This window comes from Lactuca sativa, chromosome 4 (assembly GCF_002870075.4).
Source record: "Lactuca sativa cultivar Salinas chromosome 4, Lsat_Salinas_v11, whole genome shotgun sequence".
Lineage (NCBI taxonomy): Eukaryota > Viridiplantae > Streptophyta > Magnoliopsida > Asterales > Asteraceae > Lactuca > Lactuca sativa.
Genome location: NC_056626.2, coordinates 17,066,960 through 17,084,729, shown reverse-complemented (window position 1 = coordinate 17,084,729; position 17,770 = coordinate 17,066,960).

Here is a 17,770-nt window from a genome sequence, read left to right as displayed (position 1 = left end):
CCATCTCCCTTTAAACTCATCAGCTTGAAATTTCTGTTGATCGTTGCTTGTGTGTAACGACGTGAAAATTTAAAACAATTTTTCATTTTTCAAAAATAACATATCTCATACAAATCATCTCAAAACTCAAGTGTGTCAACTGTTATCACGGTAAAACATATCCCAGAATCTCAAATACAAAATCCTTTGTCAGTGTGTACAAATCATGTCGGCGCCTTCCCACGATCCTCGCTAGTACCTGAAACACATATGACATAACACGGTAAGCATAAATGTTTAGTGAGTTACCCAAAATACCACATACAGCACATAAGCCACTCGAGGCTATAACTCGGTATGACCCTCCGGTCAATGTATCTAAGCGGGACCCTCCAGTCCCGTAGCTCGTTGGACCCTCCGGTCCGATCTAAATCGTTGGACCCTCCGGTCCGGTCTGATCGAGGACCCTCTAGTCTCATGAGTCGTTGGACCCTATGTTCCGGTCTATATAACACATAGCATACATATAACACAATGCACATAAATCTCAAACATACACATACACATAAGTGTTGGAATAGTGTCTAAGGCTGCAACTATATTAGGCAAGTATTTGACCCGATTATGCATGGTCCTTTTGGGTTGCCTTCACCATAGCAACTTGATAGGATGATTTATTATGAGAGAATAAATATTATTGATATATTATGGGAATAATATAATGAATAATAATATTGTTATTTGATTAATATAAGTCATAAATTAATTAGTATTAATTTGGTGACTTAAAAAGATTAATTAAATAAGAAGGTATAAACTGTCAATTGTTTGATAGTTACACTTTAGACTGTAAATCCTTAAGGGATAAGGGTTGGACGGATTCTAGGGATTGGGATAGCTCAAAATCGTCCAAGGCTTATCTAAGGTAAGGATTTGGATTGCTTTAAGGAAAGATTATCCAACTAGGGTTTAAAGGTGAAATCCTAAGAGTCTACAAGTATAAATAGACCCCTAGAGCAAAGGAAATCGGCATCTCATCTAAAGTAGAGTACCTTTGGCCGATTTCTTCCCAACCTCTCTCTCAAATCATCCTCCTTGCTAGTTGGTGTTTGTAAGCCATTAGAGGAGTGACAATTGTGACTCTAGAGCTCCAAGACAACAAGATCAAACAAGAGATTCAAAGGTAAACTTCTAGATATGATTTTGTATTGTTCTTATACCTAATTAGTCATTAGAAGTCTTGGACTCAAAGCATGTTTAATTAGAAAGCCTAGATCCAAGCATTAGGGTTTTGCATGCGCACATAGGAAAGTTCTTATGGCTAAAACCCATCAGTGGTATCAGAGACTAGATTGATTTCTATTGAATTGTTGCTTGTTTGTTTGAATCTTATTTACAAAATTCAATTTTTGTGTTTCTGAGTCATGGACTCGGCGAGTTGGCCTGACTCGGCGAGTCCAGAATGGGTACTCGGCGAGTCCAAGCGTCAGGAAGGGCCAGATTCGGGATTTTTTGGTATTTATCTTATGGAAACTTGCCTTTATCATATTAGATCAACACTAATCCGATTTTTTGATATATATGACTATAATCTTGATCTAATTAAAGATATTTATCAACTAATAAAATATTTAATTTCCTTATATGATAATTAATTAATTATTTTGGTTAAATTGGTAATTATCTTGCAAGAAATCTTGAATAAATCAAACATGGATAATTATGGAATTAATTGTTAATTAAAATTATTTTTTATTTGATCCTCCATGTTTTAAATGTTTAAAACTTGTCCTCAAGTTTGAAATTTATGTTTTGTGATTAAAAGTTTTAATTTAGACAATTTAAATTTCAAACCCTAGATTTTAAAAAGTTTAAAATACAACCCTATACTAATATAATATTACAAGATATATATATATATATATATATATGTGTGTGTGTGTGTGTGTATAACTAAAATGCTAGTCTTACCGTTAGTAGGCCTCATTCACGAAGCCGATCTATAAGGTGGGTATAAGGTTGTGGCATATAAAATGGCACTTAATGGGTGTACACTCACACCCACCGCTTGCTTGATCAGTGGAGGGTCGTTAGCCGAACGGGTAGGATAGGGCAGCCTCATCCTCTCATTAAAAGTATAATATGAAATACAAAGTAACTACATGTTTTTAAAATTTCCCAATCTTAGTTACTTTAGGAAAAGTGAATTGATGCAATCCCATGAAATTACACTTTGCACCCTTGCTAAGAAGTTAAGTGGAGCGTGTGTGGTTTACCGGCACACTAATTGGTTCTAAGCAAAGGTGGCAAAGGGTGATTCATTGTTTATCATAGTTCGATGGAGCGTGTGTGGTTTTACCGGCACATCAAATAGGTGATCGTTACAATGAAGGCACCATGTGAATTTGCATGGTAATTCACACCCGCTTTGTGATCCTCGGTATCCCAGCCACAAACAAGAGGAGCATATCGAGATTTAAACATGCCATTGAATAGTTTCAATGAATCTCATCCGAACCTAGGAATTCTCAATACATTTAGGACTTAAAGTTATGTTTTTATGGTGGAGAATTAGTGAATCGTCATTCACTTACCTTCATATTATTTGCATGTTGGATTACGGCATCCCTTTTCTAATATGTAAATATTGTTGTTGGATCCTAGCCCTAATTTTTCTTATTGGGTGATAATTAGGGATTCATATTCTAATCTATCTTTGTCCTTTCTATTTGTAGATGTCGAACGCAAACAACACTGCTGCTAGTTCTTTCACATTGATGAGCCTTTGTCAAAAGGTCACTCGATGGGACGAACTTTAGTGAATGGATAAGATACATTCGCACCATTGCTTGCTATGAGGATAAGGAGTATGTCCTCGATGAGAAGCTCGAGGAAATCAACCCTGAAATCGCTACTCCGGCTGAGATGACCGCTTTTGAAACTCATGAGCGCGATGCAACGAAGGTACATTGCATCATGATAGCCACCATGAACTCCGAATTCCAAAAGTCCTATGAGGACATGTACCCGTACGAGATGCATCAAGACTTATTGGAGAGATACCACCAAAACGCGAGAAAAGAGCGTTATGAGATTTTCACTAACATGATTTCTGCTAAGATGGGTCATGGAGAGTCTCTTACCGTGCACCTACAAAAGATGCAAAGGTATGTCTACCGCCTTCGCAAGTTGAATGTTGACTTTGGGGAAGACTTGGCGATCGACATGGTGCTTCACTCTTTGCCTCCAAGCTACAATCAATTTAGGATGACCTACCACATGAACAAAGAGGAGGTCACCCTAAGCAAACTCCAAGGTCTCTTGAGGGTCGCTGAGAGCAACTTCATGGACAAGTCTGTTGCACCAACTCCCAATCCACCCGCTGCTCCTGTCTTAGCTATTGGACAAGGAAAGGGAAAGAAGAGGAAGGCTTCGTCTAAGAACTATCGTAAGGTTAAAGCCCGAGATGGTGCCTCTTCTAGTGGGACCAAAGTTGATCCCGCTAAGCCCTGCCCTAACCCAAAGGAGGCAGAGTGCCACCACTGCCACAAGATAGGACATTGGAAGAGAAGCTACCCAGAGTACCTGCAAGCCATCAAGGAAGGAAAGATCAAGCCGTCTTTCGCAGGTATATACACAATTAAATCTAACGATTCATCTCATGTTATTTCTTGGGTTCTTGATACCGGTTGTGGTTACCACATTTGTTCTAATGTGCAGGGACTAGGAAGAAATAGGGATGTGGAGGCTGGAAGAATAAATCTAATCATGGGGAACAGAAGATCGTCGCCTGTGACCAAGATTGGAGTGTATTCTTTAGTGCTTAGGAATGGTTTAAGTTTAGATTTGAACAATTGTTGCTATTCGCCAGAAATGGCTAGAAACATCATTTCATTTCATGGTTTGTTTAGACAAGGTTTTAGATTTTCTTTTAATAATGAGAATGGTCCTATTTTAGCTTATCTAAATGGTGTCTTTTATTTTGAAGCTATACCATGTAATGGAATATATGAAACTGTTATGATTGTTGATAACTTAGGAAATGATGTTTTAAACATAGATTCTTCCAATAGTATGGATAAAGCATCCTTGTGGCATTGTCGTCTTGGACATGTCAACAAGAAACGCATAGCCCAACTCCAAAAGGATGGAGTGTTGGAGTCATTCGACCTTAGGGAAGATGACATGTGCAAGTCTTGTTTACTTGGAAAGATGACTAAGTCACCCTTCACAAGTACTTGTGAAAGGAGTGAGGGTCTATTGGACCTAATACATACCGATGTATGTGGACCGTTTAGATCAACCACGAAGGATGGGAACCACTTCTACGTGACTTTTACCGATGACTATAGTAGATATGGGTATATCTATTTAATCAAGCAAAAGTCAGAAACTTTTGAAAAGTTCAAAGAGTTCAAGAATGAAGTGGAGAATTAATTGGGCAGGAAAATCAAGATGCTTCGATCCGATCGAGGAGGAGAGTACCTAAGTCTTGAATTCCACGATTATCTCAAGGAGTGTGGAATAGTTTCACAATTGACGCCACCTAGGACACCACAATTGAATGGTGTGGCAGAAAGGCGTAATCGAACCTTGTTGGACATGGTTCGCTCTATGATGAGTCGTGCTTCACTATCAATCTCTTTTTGGGGGTATGCCTTAGAGACTGCCGCCCATATCCTTAACCGAGTCCCTACTAAGAAGGTTGCCAAAACACCTCACGAGATGTGGACAGGGAAAGCTCCCTCGTTAGCACATATCAAGGTTTGGGGTTGCGAGGCTTTCGTAAGACGAGATACTCACGACAAGCTCGAACCTCGTAGTGAGCGATGTATTTTCATCGGCTACCCGCAGAAATCCTTTGGATATCTCTTCTATAGACCGAAGGACAATGTTGTCTTTGTTGCGAGGAGAGGGGTTTTCCGAGAGCGAGAACTCATAGGCCAATGAGACAGTGGGAGGCAAATCGAGCTTGAAGAGATTCAAGAGTCGATAGATAAAGGAACCTCTACCGCTGGCACTCAACCCGAGGAGGAAACTCCGGTTGAACCGATTGACGAGTCCTTACCTCTTAGACATTCCGAAAGAGTTAGAGTTCAACCCCAGTTTTATGGTTTTCATATTACTACCGAAGGGGATGCGTATATTAGTGATGGTACACTAATAAATCTTGATGAACCTAATAGCTATAAGGAAGCCATGGCAGGCCTGGAGTCTACGAAATGGAAAGAGGCAATGGATAGCGAGATCCAATCCATGTATGATAACCAAGTTTGGAATTTGGTTGATAATGTGCCCGGACGTAAGACCGTTGGGTGCAAATGGATCTTCAAGAAGAAGACCGACGTGGATGGAAAAGTACACACATATAAAGCGCGATTGGTCGCAAAGGGCTTTACTCAAACTCCCGGAGTTGACTATGATGAGACCTTCTCACCAGTTGCGAAGATAAAATCTATTAGAGTGATGCTAGCGATTGCCGCATTTCATGATTATGAAATTTGGCAAATGGATGTCAAGATCGCTTTCCTTAACGGAAAGTTGGCTGAGGATGTTTACATGGCTCATCTAGAAGGGTTTGTGGATCCGAAGCATCCGAATAGAGTGTGTAAGCTTGAGAAGTCCATTTATGGACTTAAATAAGCATCTCGTAGATGGAATCTTCTCTTCGATGAGAAAGTCAAAGAGTTTGGATTTGTACGAAGCGAAGATGAATCGTGTGTATATGTCAAAGCCAGTGGGAGTGTAGTAAGCTTCCTCGTTCTATATTTCGATGACATATTACTCATAGGAAACGATATCCCGACTCTGCAGGAGGTTAAGTCCTGGCTCGGGAAGTGCTTCGCTATGAAGGACCTCGGAGAGGCTTCCTATATTTTGGGAATAAGGATAGTGAGAGAAAGAAGTAAGAGACTAATAGGACTTAGTCATAACACTTACTTAGAGAAGGTACTAAAACATTTTTGTCTGGAAAACTCGAAGAAGGGAGAATTACTGATACAAAGTAATGCCAAGTTGAGTAAGACTCAAAGTCCGAGTACCGAAGCTGAAATAGCAGAAATGAGCCGAGTACCATACGCTTCCGCAGTTGGCTCAATCATGTACGCTATGACTTGTACTCGCCTTGATGTAGCCTTTGCTTTGAGCATGGTTAGTAGATATCAAGGGAACCCTGGCAGAGCCCATTGGATTGCGGTGATGAATATCCTTAAGTACCTTCGGAGGACAAAGGAATGGTTCTTAGTCCTCGGGGGAGTGATGACTTGAAGGTGCGAGGGTATAGTGACGCCAGCTTTCAGACCGACAGGGACAACTACCGTTCACAGTCAGGCTGGGTCTTTACCCTGCGTGGAGGAGTAGTGACTTGGAAAAGTTCCAAGCAGGAAACCGTAGCTGATTCAACGTGCGAATCAGAGTACATTGCAGCAAGCGAAGCGTCGAAGGAGGCGATATGGCTGAAGAACTTCATCGGTGATCTTGGAGTTGTACCTGCCATAAAGGAGCCCATGAAGATTTTCTGTGATAATGAAGGAGCGGTTGATGATTAAATAAAGAAGGAAAACTCGTAGTGAAGAGGATATCATCGAAAGATAACCCAGCAGATCCGCTTACGAAGGGACTGAGTAGGGTTAAGCACTTGCAGCATGCTAGGAGTATTGGGCTGAAGGATGATATTAGCATAGATTAGATAGTATTAGAAACGTGGAATAGATAAATGTAATTGACATTTGATGATTAAATAAAGGAGTTTTATTTATGAGTAATGTTACTGTCTTATGTTCATTGTTTAACTATTGTTTCATTTTGCATGTTTTGACTTCCAGAATAATTGAATTTATTAAGAATAATCGAATTATTGAAATTGTCCACAATCGTTCATATGTTGGAAGTAGATATGAATGAAGATTGTCGTGAATTGGTGCGTAGATTGTCTAAATGGTATTAGACATAACAAAAGATTGTTGTGACGTTCATGAGTGCTTGTGAACTGGTTTTGAGCATTGGAACAAACCCACGCTTGCTGGAATCACTTTATGGAATATGATATAAAAGGGTGATCGCAAGACGATAATATCATATAGTCTTAAAACCTAGATATATGGTTTGTTATTTGTTAATTGGTTGTACATTGATAATGCGAAAACGCATCAGTAACTCGGTGTTATAAAACACGTTGTTGTGTATAGTTGATTGATGAATAAGTAAATGCATATAAGTCGAAGTTTATTTGTAACTTTAATCCTAAGAAGGTAAAAGCGATATCTCGGCCGCTCGATGATTTGATTTGACTTATGTGCCGGGCCCGGTCAGAAATGAATTGATGTGTTCGGTTAAGTTCTATGTCAAATAAATCGGAGATCGAGAAACCTAAATGCTTGACTAATCATTCCATAGAATTGTCAGCATGATATCTAACAGAGGACTGTACGATCCCTTATCTAAAGGACAAGATTGATTAGATCAGAGTTTGACAGCGTCTTTGAGAGCTACGATTGCAAATCGAATTGTACTTGTGCATATAGTTACTAGACTTATCCAAGTGGGAGACTGTTGGAATAGTGTCTAAGGCTGCAACTATATTAGGCAAGTATTTGACCCGATTGTGCATGGTCCTTTTGGGTTGCCTTCACCATAGCAACTTGATAGGATGATTTATTATGAGAGAATAAATATTATTGATATATTATGGGAATAATATAATGAATATTAATATTGTTATTTGATTAATATAAGTCATAAATTAATTAGTATTAATTTGGTGACTTAAAGAGATTAATTAAATAATAGAGTATAAACTGTCAATTGTTTGATAGTTACACTTTAGACTGTAAATCCTTAAGGGATAAGGGTTGGACGGATTCTAGGGCTTGGGATAGCTCAAAATAGTCCAAGGATTATCTAAGGTAAGGATTTGGATTGCTTTAAGGAAAGATTATCCAACTAGGGTTTAAAGGTGAAACCCTAAGAGTCTACAAGTATAAATAGACCCCTAGAGCAAGGGAAATCAGCATCTCATCTAAAGTAGAGTACCTCTGGCCGATTTCTTCCCAACCTCTCTCTCAAATCATCCTCCTTGCTAGTTGGTGTTTGTAAGCCATTAGAGGAGTGACAATTGTGACTCTAGAGCTCCAAGACAACAAGATCAAACAAGAGATTCAAAGGTATGATTCTAGATCTATTTTGTATTGTTCTTATACCTAATTAGTCATTAGAAGTCTTGGATTCAAAGCATGTTTAATTAGAAAGCCTAGATCCAAGCATTAGGGTTTTGCATGCGCACATAGGAAAGTTCTTATGGCTAAAACCCATTAATAAGACCCTCCGGTCTGCACATAGATACCACTCTAGGTAATGTATAGTGAGAAGACTCACCTCGGGTATTATCGGAAAGTCCCGAACTCGAAATACTGGTCTAGCCTCCGCCTAATCACATAAAGTAATTTACCGCTAATTAAAAACGATTCTCAAAGGCTAGACTAGTCCCTTCCTATAATCTCTCAAAAGGGGGAAAGACCATTTTACCCCTCTAATGGTCCAAATGTCCAAATGTTGACCAAATCTAAAAGTCAATGAAAGTCAACAGAGGGCAGTACATGGGGCGTACCAACTCTGTACGCGGGGTGTACCCCGGCTATCCCGAATCGGGGATCACAACCCCTACGCGGCGCGTTTTGGGATTTACGCCCAACGTAAGTCCCAGTTTCATGCTCTTAATGATTTTTGGTCTGAAACGGTTAAGACATAAGCTCATATTCCATATATAGTCCTTATAATGCCTCTTAACCCGTAAAGTCGAAGCCTTTAAGCCTTTGCATGGCTGTAAAGGTCACTAATCACTTCAAACTCTTATCATCTTTCCTCATTAAGCCCTTATCTCATGCATGACTCAATATTAACGATCAAGATTGGATTTTTATGGATCTACAACACATTTTATACTGAAAATGAGGCAGATCAAGGCTTATAGAGACCATTTACTCATAAAGTCTCCATCTTTGGGACAAAAACCCTAAAAATGATCCATAATGCACAAATCCAAAAAACGTTAAGGAAGCTTTGAGCTTTTTACCTCCAAATGATGCTCCAACCTCTGTAAAGCTCGGATCCAAGGCTTGCACTTCAACTCTAACTTCTACAATGGCCCTTGTTCTCTTCAAAATCCGACAAGAACACTTTATCAAGCTCAAACACACACACACACACAATCTCTAAGACGAGGGTTAGCTCTTTATTAATATTAAATCAAAGTAATTACATATACATACAAATGGATTTCTTGATTTTATTATGTGTGAAAGAAATTAGGGGGTTTTGTTTTATGACATATGAGATAGTTGTTTCCTTTCTTTGGTTTGGCTTTTTGTTTGATTATGTATTGATAGTATATTCATAAGATGCAATTCTTACTTGGAATTTTTTGATTTTTGGGAAGGTTTGTTAGGTGTGTTAAACCCAACAAATAAAGCGGTACAATAGACTCCAAACACACTGCTTTAATGCACTAAAAAGTAGTACAAGGCAAGTAGGGTCGAACCACAGAGACACGGGACAAAAGTATATACCTCTTTGCGCAAGTTACTTTGATCACAAGAAGGGGGATTTGTTTGCAAAAGTGAAATAATAAAATAACAATCAACTTTGGAACATGCTGAAAATGAAATAGATTTGTAAACAAGTTGTAAAAGTGCTTCCAGTTCTAGTTCTCAATGTTGTTGTTCAACTTGATTATAACTTGATGTAATTCAAGATTGTTATTCTAAGTTGGTACTGAAAGATATTAACACGCTCTAATACCTCTCACTTGCCAAATTATCTAACCAAAACACGCTCTTTGACTAGACCTAGCTTCACTAATTCAACCTAAACACACTCTTAGATTGTATTGAAAAACTGCATTAAGTTTTGTACAAGCCTCCCAACAATGTTCATTTCTTCTTATACGCTCGGAAGTTTGAAAACATGTGATATATGTTTTACAATAAGAAAACTTATTGCTTGTTACCAATTATTAACTTAATAGAACGATTAGGTGCCCTAAAAGTTAATTAACTGCACAAAAATTCAATTCATGAAAGTGGTCAATCAAACACAAATCAAATTTATGGTTCTAGTTTAAACAAAAACATAATCACTAGAATAGAATCATAAATCAAACATAAAATCATATGCTTCAATTCAAGCAATCAACATGTTTTGAACAAGAACTAGAAACTAGGGTTTCTTAGCCATACATGGCTAAGAACAAATCAAACAAGAATAAAGATGGAAATAATGTGCAATTACAACTTACAAATACTAGAAATAATGTTTCCAAATGATTATTGATCAAACCCTTGCAAAAACCTTCGAAATCCCTTCTCCAAATGTGCTATGATATGATGTGTGTGTCTAAAAATGGCCCTCAACCCGTAATATGAAAAATAGGAAAAACTGCCAAAAGTTGGTTTCTGGGTCGAACACGGTCTGTGTTGGACATAGGGTAAAAATGACACGGCCCGTGTTCAACATGGTCAACAACTTATTCTCTTCTGGTCAACACGGCCCGTCTTCCTTCGCAGTGTAAATCCAACACGGCCCGTGTACCTCTCTGACTCCAATTCCAAACTTGATTTTTCCAATTTTTTTCGTTCTTCGTCCGAACATCCCGAAATCTTTACCAATGCTTCCCGGCACCTCCCAAAGCGCATTCCAACCTCCGGTTTACCTAAAAAAGACATGAAAATGTGCAAATAAGGTTGTTCTAAAGACAAACATGAATATGATGAAATACAAGACAAATGAAGAACAATTGTGCTAAATATATGCATAAAAGGGGGTTAAAAGATGTGCAAAAAGGTGCACAAAATGCACCTAACAAGGTTCGTTGAATTGGATACGTAATTCACCTCCATTTTAAGTTTTGATGTAGTCCATGCGGAAAAAAGGGAACAAAGTCTCAGACTACATAATGGTCGCTTTCCGAGGATGGTTTACTTAATTTGGACAAAGGGTGTGTACAAAAGCAACAATGTGTTGTTGCTACTTCAAATATTCTTAGAAATTACTCTTTTATGCTAGAAAATGAATTCATTATGGGTTAAAAACACCATTCTCCTCTGTGAATACACAACCAACACAACTTTTGTTGATTTTTTTTCTGTCAGCAGGGGGCATGATTAATGGAAGCAACATCCGACATTAGTAAAGGTAAACTCTTCAAATTCTGTATTGAAGTCTTTCAATTAGTGCAGTAAGAGATTTCTTAGTTCCTAAAATGAGATCACCTACATGTTTTGTGATTATTTTGTAGGCTTTAGTGACCGTTTGCAACTTTTTATGGGAACCAATACATTATCATAGGGACGTTTTGAAGTGATTATTGCTTTATTCCAAAGAATCAAAAATAGATAACTATGTCTATACCAGTAGGGGTAGTTTTGTAATTCTATTTTTATTTCAATAATTACTTTTTTTGAAGGAAAATTTAGTTAAGTTGGAACTATGGTAACTGTTATTTATAGTTAATACATGCCTATTTGTTTTATTTTTACTTTTTGGAAGTCACATCGGCGAAGATGGTAACTGTTATTTATAGTTAAGTTGGGATTATCTATATACATTTCTTTGTAAAGTATTGTGCAGGTTGATGGAAGTCACATCGGTACTCATGGAACTCTTGACCTTTAGGTAAGTATGATTTTTTTTTCTAATAACTCGACCATGATTCGATTTTCCAAACATTTTACTCAGTAAAGAAGCAGGAAAACTTCGACTCGATAGCCATTGTCACTGGAGCAAACAAGGGTATCAGACATGCATTGGTTAAAAGGTTTGTGGAGTTGGGGTTAACAACGTTGTGGAGCCTAGACCCTGGGAAGCTCTAAAGGTAAGTGAAAGTCGGAAACATAGCGGGGGTTCAGCTTGATATATATGATCCAGTCTCTATTCGGTCTTTTGTTTCATGGTAAGTGTATATATATTTTTCACCTAATTTTATTTATTTATACTTTCTTGATGATTAATAATTATTTATACCCTTGAAAAGAGAGGGAATTTCAGGTGCACAGGAAATTTGGTTGGGGTGGAGACACAAGTTGATAGCTTGGTTAATGTTACTCGAGTTGGTGATCCTAAACTTCATAGACACTTGGGTAAAATTTCAAATATGTTTGATTTAAATTAAAAATATGTTGTGAATTGCTTTCTCATTTTTAAATATGCAATACCTTTGCATTTTGAACCCAACATATATGTGAAATGTTGCCAAAATATCTCAAGGGTATAATAGTTAACCATATTTTCATTTTTCATGGAAATCTGCAAGTATAGATGAATTGACACTTATGATTTTTCGTATCCTACAGTACTTTGGCAGGTCTGTTTTTGGAGTAGGTGAGCATTCCCTATAATTCATACCTGATCAGGGCCTTTCCACCAGTATAGATTCTCCATATATTCTACAGCAACGTCAAGAATTTGTAATCCCCAGTTTCAAGGTTGGACCTTAAGGTAAACTAGATGAAGTGTTGTATCCATGATTTTGTTAAGTAAGCAACCGACAATAATCAGATTGTAGCTTATGTTCAAAGGCTCTTAATATCTAATCATTGATATCTTTTTTTCTAATTTCTGATTTTGGAATGTAATTTTTTGTGATTTCTACTTCGCAACTATGTAATTTTTTTAGTTGTTTGCCTGTTTGGATAATTGAAATGGTTAATGTGGAAATGTAGGTTAACTTTGTTTTGAACTTTTGATCATAAACTTGATTTCATAGGTTTTGTGTTTGAAGTTTGATTAACAACGTCATTCTGATTTTTGGTTTGGTTGAAATTTCTATATGCTCAATGTGAATTTTTTTTAGCTATTTAGATTATTGAAATGATTAATGTGGAAACGTAGATAAGGTTTGTTTTAGTCATACACTTGATTTCACACGCTTTGTGTTTGAAGGTTGGTTAATCTTTGGGGTTCAATAAATTTTGAACTATAATTATTAAATATTAATGGAATCTCACAAAACTGAATGTAATTTAGTACTGCTTTTAAATTTGCTGCTTTTGGGTTGCGGGCTTATATATAATTGACTTTGTATAGTCGTTTAATTACGTTTTCCTTAGAACAGTTTCCATGGTGGCTTAGTTTATCTGCGAAGGGATTGAGATTCAACATTTTCCTACTGCCACTAATAACAAGTTGCTACAACTGTTGGGAAAACTAAAAGTGAATGTCTAATTCTTTCCCTAATTCCCTTTATGTATTTAGTCACTAGACTTGCATTATAAGAAATATTATACAAATTAACGTTACCAATTCCTTATTTAATGCCAGGTTACATAAAAGGGACATGTTAACGATTCTTATAATGGGGAAAGGTCGAGTTGGAAAATCTTCATCCGTGAGCTCCATCATTGGTGAAATAACAGTTACTGATATTGCTTTTCAGGTACTTTTAAGAAGTTTATAAAGACATTTTTTGGACTTAAAATTTATTGTACATTTTGTTTTGATTAAAACAAGGACCAAAAAAGACCTTTTTCCAATTTTGGACTAAATAACCACAAGGTCAAAAATAACAGAAACCATAGCTAAGCAAGCAACAACCATTTTCTACTTCAACAACTTCTACTTATAGTTGTTTGGTGTTTTGTAACTAAACTACCCTTATGTACAGTTTTTTTGTTAGTATTTCAATTTTGCTGAAAGATCAATTTTCCCCTGCACTCAAATATGCATCAGTGCAGTAAAATGGGACAGTATTTACAGTTTTTTTTTTACTTTTAATGTTCAAATTGAATGCAAAGGTTTTTTTTATTAAAATTGATTGATTTTATCAATAAAAATAACTTCTTTTTTATCATTATTAGTTTGTGACCGAACTACCCTTATGTAATGTTTTTTTGTTCATATTTTAATTTTGTTGAAAGACCAATTTGCCCCTGCACTCAAATATGCCACAGTACAGTAAAATGGGATAATGTATGTTTTTAATTTGAATTGGCCCATAACATTACTCAAACTATAAACAAATAGTTGATCAAATGACATTTACAAAGAACAAACAACAGAAAAAATTGTCACATCCGACCCCCGCAACGCGGGGGTCCCCACCTAGTTAATTATATAAATATAATAAACAATAACATGCATAGTCACGAGATTCACCAAAGTAGTCACGATCCACGTTCTGAATGACCCGATCCCAAATGCGATATGATTGCGTATCAATCGCCGATGGAAACGTCATTGGTACGTCTTGCTTGCAATATGTAACATACACGTTCAGTTATCGAGTTATGTATTTTTAAAAGTGAATAATATTATTAAATATTATATGAAATTTAAGTATTGAGTTCTAACACATGGTTTTTACTAGAAATGAAGTAAAACTATGTTTAGAATCAATCGTAAAATATTTGAAGTCTTATGAGATTTCAACCTAACGTCAAATATCGAAATTTAACGAAAATATACAATTTGAAATAAGGAAAAATTTACTGTTAAAAGTTGTAAATAATCTCGTTAGAAACATTTAGGCAAAAACCTCATTGAAATCCGAGTTATAACGAAGAAGTTATGACTATTTGAAGTTTCGCGACAGAACCGACACGACACCGTATGACGTAAAAAGTGAGTTTTTGATAAACTACTTTTTAGCCTATATGATCTAAATGAAAGTTGTAGTATTCGTTAAACCGAGAACTTTCATAAAAAGAATGTCAAAATTTGACTTCGTATGAGAAAGTTATGATTTTTCTAAGTTTCAGCTTAGCAGCAGACAGCTAAAAACTCGAATTTTAGATCGGGTGATTTTTAGCCAACACAACCTAAATGAGAATTGAAGGTCTCGTCATTAGTAGTACAAAGGTAAAAATTCTGACGAAAACGGATGTTGAATGAAGAAGTTATGAATTTTTAACGGATTTTCCTGTCCTAGTCTGTTAAAAATAATAATATTAAAAATAAGATCAAAACTAGCCGACAAAGTCTAAATGAAAGTTGTAGATTATTTTTCCGCCTACGCGTGCATATAAATAACATTAAAAACGGAGCTCGTATGCGAACGTTATGATTTTCGGAAGTTTTGGCACAAAATCCGAGATTTTATGGATAATACCGGACATTTTCGCAGATCCGACGCGATTGGTCCGAAGCGAGGTCCACTGTGCATGCGACGCGCCTAGCGTCCTAGGCGACATCTTAGACGACTCGTAAGACGCTTGCATCCGACGCGTGTCCTTCCTCCCTCGCTGCTACGTCGCTGCTGACTCCTCCTTTCTGATCGGCCGACGTTCGCACCCTCGCCCTATAAATACAAGGCTTGCGAGCCTTGTCGGGTAAAAATTGGATTTTTGCCATTTTTCACCCCTAAATCCATATTTTTACTATTTTGCCATCCCCCGAAGCCCCAGTATCATTTTTAAAGCCCGGAATACGTTCCGAAGTGCCCGGAGAGCCCGAGAAATTTATCTTTTCGGTTTGAATCTCTACCTTCGCAAGGCCTATTTTTCAATATATCTCCCGGTTTTCAACGACGAAAACTATTTATAGAGCCGAAGCGCTGCACAAATTACTATTTTAACCCCCGATTATTTTAAGGTGAGTTCAATATATAGGAACAATTGTATGTTATGTGTTATATGTGCTATGTGCTTTTCAGTATTATTATTCCGGGTTATTTTCCCGTGATATTTTATTCGCTATTTTTATAGCAAAAGTAATACCTTTGACCATGTGATCAGTGAAAAGACTTAGATTCACATTGGTACTAGTATGTAGCCTCTGGCCATGTAGAGCATGTCTCCGTAAGAGAATGACTTTTATTATATGGCATTGGCAAATGGTTGGACAAGGCTATAAGCCTGAAATCTACCAAGATGTTAATCAAAAATCTTATGTCTTCTGTGCCATTTGGGCCGAAGCTTTATTGTTGTATATCAAGTATGGAAATTGTTATGTCTCATTGATTGTATACCTTTGAATCAAGTCATTGATTGATATGGAAAGCTTAACACATGATTCACATATGCTTTTGTTGTTCCTTTATCTCTTTGCTTCTTCCATATTGAAGTATATATATGGCATAACGTTATATTGTATCTATTATTGAACTCACTAAGCGTCACCGCTTACCCTATTAATGTTTAACAATTACATGAGATAAGTAATCAGTATGATCATATATTGTTCGAAGATTTAGAATAGTTTGTAATTGTACTTTTGTACTTCAATTTAGGTTTGTATAAATTACAGTATCTTGGGTAGTTATGTAATATATAACACTTTGTAATAGTCGGTTTGTATCCAGTAGTTTGTAACCTCTTTATCAATGTAAAATATTATTTTTATGAATATGCAAGTAGCATGTTTTGAAGTAACTATATTGTCAAGTATGAAAGTTTGGGTGTTTCAAAAATACGAAAGTTAGGGTCTTTCACAATCCCACCAATTCTCTAAATCTATACAAACGTGAAATTGGCAAATCAGATTGCACAGAAACGCGCTTGGGATCGGGTCTTTCGGAAATTGATTTCATCTGGGACAAGTTGTCGACACTTGATTTCTTCCTTCAATTCCTCGATTCCATGTTAGATGTTTGTACTTCCACATATGATTCTTCTAATCAATTTTAATAATTATATAATAGTCATGCCTCTTATCCAATATCATCGGTTCACCATTCTACATTCTTATGTTATTTTGAGCCCTCATACCCTTTTCCTCTATTTTGTTTCTTTATTGCTTTTCATCTTTGAAAATGGTTGATAGTAAGTCTTTTAAGTGTTAACGTAAAATTTATGTTTTTAAGTATAAAATTGTTTATAAGTAAACGTTCATTTTTGTTTTTAAGTTAACAATTGTTGGAATTATGTTTTGAACATGTGTACACTGTATCGGAATCTATGATGGTACACCATACCAAGAAGTATCGATTACCGAAAGGAACCTACCCCAACCGTACCCGATACGTCCTAACAGACGGACTACATTCCCGATCCTCATTCCCGTACCAGAGTGTACCACGAGCTATCTGACTATGATAACATGATTTTTAACTTACCAAAATTCAACAAAAAACATGTTTTTAAGTTTTTTTGTAACATGTAAAATTCTGTTATAAGTAACTATTTGTTACCCGAAAAATAGTTTCTTTTAGACCAAAGAAGGTAGCCTAAAATCAATCAGAGGCATGGGCGAGGGTAATAAAGGGAATTCAATAGCGGGAGATGTAACCCTCGTCACATTTTCCCTCGTTGACATCCATAACCCCAACCCAGCCCTCTTTTCCACGCTTCCACTTCTTTCCGTCTACCAACTGATCTCATCCTTATTTCCCTGCGATTAAACCTCCCAACATCAATGCCTATGGAAGGAAGAATAGAAAAGAATAGTAAGATTATAAATTATTCATAACAGTTTAAAAAATAACAACTTAGTAGTCAACAGACCTGCGAGCCGCGGTAGCCTATTAAGTTTTTCAGTTGCATCGTACCGTACTATGGGAGGGGTCCGTACCTCCTTTAGATAGAGCCCCCTACTCCTAATGTAGATCTACAACTACTTCTACCATGGAATCCGTGGTCATACATAAGTATCTCACCTTCCAAAAAAAGCGGCTGCTAATTAGCACTAATGCTAATTGGGACCATTGATCAAGAAGGACTTCGGAGACTGAAATCGAATTGATCAAAAAAGAGAGATAGGGTCAACTCTTCTAGTTGCGCCTCTAACCTTACTACGCTACCCTGATAAAAGGTCGAATTCAACAGGACTGCAGGCACGAAATGTCGATCAAATCCGTTAAAGGAAG